Source organism: Helicoverpa zea, chromosome 21 (assembly GCF_022581195.2).
Source record: "Helicoverpa zea isolate HzStark_Cry1AcR chromosome 21, ilHelZeax1.1, whole genome shotgun sequence".
NCBI classification, from domain to species: domain Eukaryota; kingdom Metazoa; phylum Arthropoda; class Insecta; order Lepidoptera; family Noctuidae; genus Helicoverpa; species Helicoverpa zea.
Genome location: NC_061472.1, coordinates 3537588 through 3545703, shown reverse-complemented (window position 1 = coordinate 3545703; position 8116 = coordinate 3537588).

Below are 8116 nucleotides of genomic sequence, written 5' to 3'. Positions count from 1 at the left end.
GTAATTGTTTTAAGGTACATTGTCGAGACAGTTACGAATGTTTGACTATTTATATTTTTATTGATTGCTGCTATCGAAGCTCTAGTTTTAGAGATATTTGAGGAAATACTAGAATCCTTGTTTTGCCATGCCGGATAAAATAATATCAGTACAAATATACTATTGTATTAAGCTAAGCTTGACATGATAGCTTTATGTGTGTTTTTAAATTAATAAATAATAAAAAAAAACTAAACAATATTCTACATTACGTTTTATTTTTGAGAATTGAAACAACTGTTGATGTGAAATATGGACATAAATGACCTGCATGTAGTCAATATGTCAATCGGTTAGGTCTTGGTGTATTCAGCAACGCTACAATCGCAAGCTCGAATGATGACAATAATCTGTAACTCAGTTCCAATACAGTTTGTCATTGCTTTGTCTTCGGTATTCGGTATAGACTCTCAGTTGCCTGTCTAACCGTCGCACATAGTTCGGGTAGAGCGAGAGGCAATCTTCTATGAAATACGCGCTCGTGTCTGCGACTGTATAACGCACAAACATCCTACGCGCTAGCCGACACACAGTCTCGACAAGAGTGCATAGGTAACTGCGAATGGAATCCATAGTTTTATTATTCTCCCTTATATAAATCGTAGTCGGCATAACTGCAATACTATATTTCCAGTATCGCTTATAAAAACAATACATTGAAAGAGTTGATTTTACTCAAATTATGCTCGATATCAGTTCATGTATTGATACAAGAATTTCAGCCACTTGTGAACTCGACACTAAGTTCGGATGTAAACTTACTCCATGGGCATCCAGAGGATTCATACGAAATGATTCGTATTTAAAGTAGTATTTAATTAAAAATGGTTATCATGATTGAGCTCTTGGCCCATATGAACTAACCTTTCCCAGATACTTTTATTTGTACCCTGTTCGAGTCGTTATGTAATGGACAGTGTTATTAATTCTTACATGAAACAACTGTAATACATCATCCAGAAAGTCAAAACCACATAAGTTTTCGTTATGGACTTTCAAAGATGTTCATGTGTCAACCACGAAGGACAGCTCATCGCGTCTACGGCCCGACTCACACTTGGCCATTACAAAACACGATGTAACATCCGATACAATTTTTTCATCGAATATATTGCATATTTTAATTTACTTTGCACACAAGTATTTTAGTCCATTATTAGTATGAGAATCGTGTGCGCAGACGCAACGTGCATCGTAATAGCCTTACAAAGTTGTGTTGCCACGCCTAATATGGCGAATATTGTATTAAATTATTATGTGAAACATTTATTAGATGGGTTTAATAATTATAAATGTTATGCCTATCTTTTAAAGATGGGAGATACTTGGTTATATTAAGTGTTTAAAATATACAAGTCAACGTGCTATGTAACCTATAAAAAATACTCACTTCTAAAAGAGGTTTAACCCGCGGCAAGTGGGAACTACACCACTTTAAGAACACCGCGCACTTTGATAAAAAGGTAATCTATAGCCTTCCTTAACACGAGCTATCTAACACTGAAAGAATTCTTCAAATTGGAATAGTGGTTCCTGAGATTACCACGTTCAAACCAACTCTTCAGCTTTACAATATAGAATTGATAATATAGATACAATAAGTAGTATAGATTAGTATACATGGCAACACCCCACTTGACCTACAGGTTGAGTTATAATTACGTCTACAGGGTGTATAAAAACAAACAGGATAATATTGCCTAGATCCAGTGCATATTCCGAGTGCAGCCGAATGCCAATCGTGTCACATCGGGTTATGAATACATAGTACTTATAAATAGGTTGGTAGCAAGAAGAAAGGAAAGATGAGCGGAGATGCTATAATGCGGGTAGGTCAGACGCCTTCTTCTCGGTCAAATAGGTATGGTGGGTATTATTAAACCGATCAGTTACGAGTGAACTAACAAAGCGTTTGGGTTCTTTGAGACATCTGTCAAGGATTTTTGGAATTACAAAAAACGGTCAGGTCCAAAGAAAGCGTATAAGGGCATGGATAGTAACGTTCCTCGTCCCCCGCACACCCGCATTTTGGCGCGCTACTTTCTTATGAGATTTTCCGTTATGGCACCTCCGCTAGTCATTTTGTTTTCCATGGTTGGTAGCGTGTAACCCCTATATGTCTATGGTAGACTAGACTAGACCAGTTTTATAATTGTGCTAATCTGTTAATTTTTAATGTTCTGTTATCACGTCATTGGTTAATTGGAGTGCTATTGAACTAGGCTGGGTTTCGAGAGCTATTTATGACACAAAATTTCTTTTAAAATTATGTTGTTTAAAGAAAGCTTAATTGTATTATAAACTTCTAACCATTAAAGGAAGGTTTTGCTTACTTGTTTTATCGTTATTCCTGTAAAAATTACAAGTACTCTCATCAAAATTCTCGTAAGCCAACGAGGTCCCACCAGAGGTTTTTATCTAACACTGAAGTATTTTTTCAAATACTGTGAATAGCTCGGTGATTAGGTAATTTTGAAAATAATTTAGAATTCTATACCCAATATCAACCCCCTGTTTTGATACATGAATCCTTAAGAAACGGTACTTAATACGTAAAAGACTTTAGTACAACGTAATCCATAAACAAGTTTATTCAATGAACAGTCTTGAATATGAGACATCGTTAACATTTAGTCCAGCTGCTGCATTCCTTAGTTAAACTGCGAGTTTTTCTCTTCCGGGCTGTCTGTCACTTGTAGTGTCGCTAAATTGCTGAGCCAAAACTTAATGTTTGTCTTGTCTTTATCCATATTTTTACACTAATATTATAGAGAGGTTAAGTTGTAGGAGATACAACTTTCAAAAAATTATCAAAAATTAATTCATTAGAATTAGTTTATTAATTAATTGATTTAATTTAATTGATTAATATTAATTGATTTAATTTAATTGATGGTAACGGAAGCTAAATGGAATATTAGGAACAACTCTAGAGGACCACGAGACCTAGACATTACATATTTGATAAAATACACCCATGTTTTGAAAATGGTATAATTCTATTCATTATTTTACGCCTCTACTTTGGTATAGAACTATATTGATAACACCCACGAAAAAATAGAGCCTGTTTTTGTTTCTGGTTAGTGAAATTTAAAACAGTAATAATTTGATTATGATTAACACTGGTAGGTACCTACCTACTGATTTAATATTCTTACACCAGGCTTTATTTTCTACCTAACATAAATTAGTAACTTTGTATATCAACTGCCGAACCGACAGGGACGCTTATCTTTACAACTTCAGCGTATTTCAGATATTTTACTACGAATTTATTGAATCAAGCTATACATGAGTACACTCACGTTCATAAATTACAAACTTATCTGAAGTTGGTGTCAATAGTACAGTCAGTGACAAACGCCGGTTTGTACGTCGAAATCTGTGTAAATATTTGCATCATTCGTCGGTATATGTTGTACAATTATAAATGCAATGTGTAGTTGAGATAGGCCTTAACGCAGTCCTCATATTTAACAAGATGTCAGAAGTGTGTATGATTACACGAAAGTTTAGAATTGATTGCAGAAAATGTTTCATCAGCAAATATATCCAGTTTCTTCGAAGCAGTGGCGTAGCGTGGCGGGGGCAGGGGGGGCAAATTCCCCGGGCGGCAGCTTTTAGGGGGCGGCAAAATTTAGCCAATTAAAAAAAAAATTGTTCGCAACTAGTATGAGCGCCGCTACATAAAACTGTCTAACAATAACAAAACATTAAACAAGAAAGTTGAAACTTTTTAAACTTAAAATTAATTATTGTTAAAATTTGGTACTTAAAACACACGTAACACTACATTTTACGTAATTTTGGTTTTGAGTCTTAACTAAAAAATAATTAAAATTTCGCGCTCGCTTCGCTCGCGTAGTATTCAGAAACTGTATGCGCTAAATTTTACATCTGTCAACAAACAAACGTTAAGTACGTTTGGGCTAAATTTTACGTAATTTTTGTTTTAAATCCGCTAAAAATTTCGCGCTCACTTCGCTCGCGTATTCAAAAACGATATGCCCTTATTTTTGCATCTGTCAACAAACAAAAAGTTAAGTACGTTTGGGCAAAATTTTACGTAATTTTTGTTTTAAGTCCGCTAAAAATTTCGCGCTCGCTTCGCTCGCGCATTCAAAAACACAACGCCCATGTTTTTGCATCTGTCAACAAACAAAAAGTTAAGTAGGTACGTTTGGGCTAAATTTTACGTAATATTTGGTTTAAGTCCGATAAAAATTTCGCGCTCGCTTCGCTCGCGAATTTGGAAACAACATAGGCAAGTTTTTCTTTATTTGCTTTTGCTTACCTACACAACTGCCGACATGCGTCTAGCAGAGTGCTAATTTAGGTAAACCGATGAGGTGGTCCCCGGCAAGACAAACTTTAGTTAAAGTGGTCCCTCATGACTAAAAAGTTAAGAACCACTCACTGGTTTAGATAAACTTGAATGCTATAAGCAATACCTACCTAGATACAAGCCAAATTTCACGCTTAGGTATAGTTAATGGAAACATGCCATGGAACCAACCATGGAAACTAGTTTAAGTGTTAGTCCCGTAAATTAAATTAATTTGTTAAACAGTTTAAAGTAGCCCCGCTTTTTAAATTATTTCAATTCCATATATACTTATAGTTACCTACTTCGCTAGCCTGCGTTACCGCGGCTCTGGAACATAAAAGGCCTTCGACGAAACACGACGGTTTTTAGTCAGTAAGAGTCTGACACTCCCTCACCGCTGCTAACCCACAGCGGGAAGGGTCATTTGATGATTTTTAACGTCGATACAAAAAAAAACCCTTTTTTTGAAGTCGGTTAAAAATGACAAACGGCCAGTAACACTTGTTAAAAAAAAACACGGGAAGGGGCGGCAAAATCGACAACTGCCCCGGGCGGCAGATACCCACGCTACGCCACTGCTTCGAAGCCATAATCAACAGTAAATAGCAACTACAATAAATCTCAAAATTGTGTTCAAACAAAATTGTCTCAAAAAAGTACTTCACACCTGTCTCTTCTTATCCTTATGAACTAAACCAAAATAACGTTGATTGAGACTAAATACCGTCACTTTTTAAGTCCATTGATTAGTACATATGCAAATTAATCGCAATAAAATAACAATTATCATGTATTAACTTGACTGTACTAAGAGATAAGGTTGGCGGCCAATCTTTGGCCCAATTATATTGCACGGCAAATATCGAATGATGGTAGTCATCGGATGTGACGTAAATGATAGACCCGGTACGTTCAAATACTGATTACTTATCTAAGTTATCAACTAGAAGTTCAAAGAAGTCTGGCTTATATTTTGTCACATTTTTAAGTCGTATGACATTAGCTCGTGGAGATCAAAGGGGGAGGCCTATGTTCAGCAGTGGACGTCCTATGGCTGAGATGATGATGATGACATTAGCAGCTTTACTTATTCCTGAAGGGAATAGCTCAGACTCCAGTGAATAGAATGACTCTCTGCATAGTATCTTTTCCATCCACCTATCTACATATAAAATGGCATTTGCATAAATTGATGATTGACGATGAGGGCATTACTGCCTCCAAAAGAAATTTGTTTAATAAAGCAAAAAAACAGATTTAACTCTGAGCTTATACGAAACAAAGGCCAAACATCCTTCCTATGAGACAATACAGGGAATGTGTTCATATATCGTTTATGTTTACCAAATACAGTAGCACATAACAACTAGACCAATACAACATTTTTATTTTTGTCAATTTGTCCCACGATGAAAGGAAACGGGCCAGACATATATAATTTACATGCTGCATTTACATACTCGATGCTTTACTACTAGTAATATTAATAACTGCAAGTGAAGCCTGAAGACAAACATTATAGTTCTACACTGAAACATAATTATTGTGTCTTGTCGTAAACTTAAGTATGTGTATAAAAATGAATTTTGTGAATATTAAGTGAGTGGGTATGGGAAACAAATTTTCTTATTCATTTATGTATCGTCGGGTTCAAAATTATGTGTAAAATATTAAAGTCATTTATTGTACTTGGATAGGTTAAATTGAATTCTTATGGAATTTGAATACTGTTCACATTCATCTTCAATATGAAGTACACATAAGTTTTTCTGTTTGTTTTCTAGCTCATCTGCCTAGCCTTTTCCCAACTATGTTGGGGTCGGCTTCCAGTCAAACTCGATGCAACTATCTGAACACCTGAACCCGGTTACCTTCACATATCTTGATAAGCTAAACAACAATCTCTACTAATATTATAAATGCGAAAGTAACTCTGTCTGTCTGTCTGTCTGTTACGCTTTCACGTCGTAACCACTGAACTGATTTTAATAAAATTTAGTACAGAGATAGAGTTGACCTTGAGAAAGAACATAGGATTTTTTCCCGGACTTTTGAAGAGTTCTCTTGGAAACGCGTTATAACCGAATTTGACGCGGGCGAAGCCGCGGGCGGAAGCTAGTCCTTTATAAAGTCCTTAAAAGGACACAAATCTCTTAACATCATGACTGTACTTCATATAACCCAAGGGTAAACCCACAACTCTACATATCTGTGTTCTCTCTGACTTTTATGCTCCATATAAACGAGAAACGAACATATTATTCCTAATTAATACTAGTAAGTAATTACTCAAGGCAAATTCGATATTTATTACAATCATTAGTCTGGGTTCCTTTCTTTTTACCAATGACATCTCAGGCTCAGTTTAGTGGATACATTTTTTAATTATTCAATGTTAATACGTTTTATTTTTCCTGTCAGGACTTGAACTCGGAATTGTCAAATGCTTGATTTGCATTGCTATGTCATGTCTTATTTTAAATCTCATGGAGTCTGCTGAAAACGATTTTATTAATTAACCATGTATGTACCGTGGTACTTTGTAATATTACGTTCATGGTACGAGTTCCAACTCATCACTTCTAGACCTTCCTCAAGGAACAGTTTTGGCCGAAAGGTGTCGTCTATCGGAGATTCCGAGGAAAGCTTCGAGACACCAGGCAGCATAACACGACGCCGACACTTCGTGTGCATTAGCATTTATATAAAATATGAATTACTTAGTGTATAATTAATTTTCAGCTACACGCATAGCTTTCTATGGGCCTTAAATGCTTGATAAAAACAAATAAAATAATAAATGACCCTCCATTTATCCCTATCCTGGATAACCCTCTAAAACCCATGTCCGAAATATTCTTCTTAAAGGTCTTTAAAAATTAGTCATCTTAACCAAAACAGCATTAAAAACACCCCAACCTTAACCGACGTAACGCAAGATAACAAACACGTCAAGAACATCAATTTGATACATAAACATACTCAATAACTGCTATAAAACGTAATTTTGCATTCAAAGGGAAGACACTAATTAAGCAAAGAATGCACTTGCACATTGCATTCAAGGTACGTTTGTTACTTAACAGAGTGCAACAGTACACCAGATTATCCAGAACTGATATGAGGAAATTCGGCTCTAAAAAGTTTTTATTAGGTGGTTAATTTGTTACGGTAGAAAACTAGGATTTGATAGCAATACATATCATAGTTTAATGAGTTGAAAAGAAGATTGAAAAACAAATGACTATCTACCTACTGCTAGTTTCGAAAGAAAAAACTTTTTTAGTCAAATTCGCAAGAAATATCGAAAGTACGAAAAATGCAATAATCGTACTGATTATTATAATATACATGAATCTAAAGAAATATTGTATCTTCGCTGACATAGAATCAATAATTGCACTCTCAATACCTAAACAGCTTATTTACAGCTCAGTAAATAAATTGAACAGCCAAAACCCATCCGTATTAAATTCAAACGATTTCATACGAATTAGGTATATACCATAATACTTACCATAATACTTATACCACTAAATAAGCATACATAAGGTACACTCTTTACTTGTTTTATAACACATACAAAATAACGAAACCACTTTCAGTATACATCCAAAGCGACTAATTGTCCCGCTACGTGCAGATCATCGGCGCTTGCGCACGCGATCGCTGCCGTCGCGATTATCGCGACATCTGCTGGGAACGGACCGTTTCACACAATGCTTGTTATAATTACTGCTACACTGA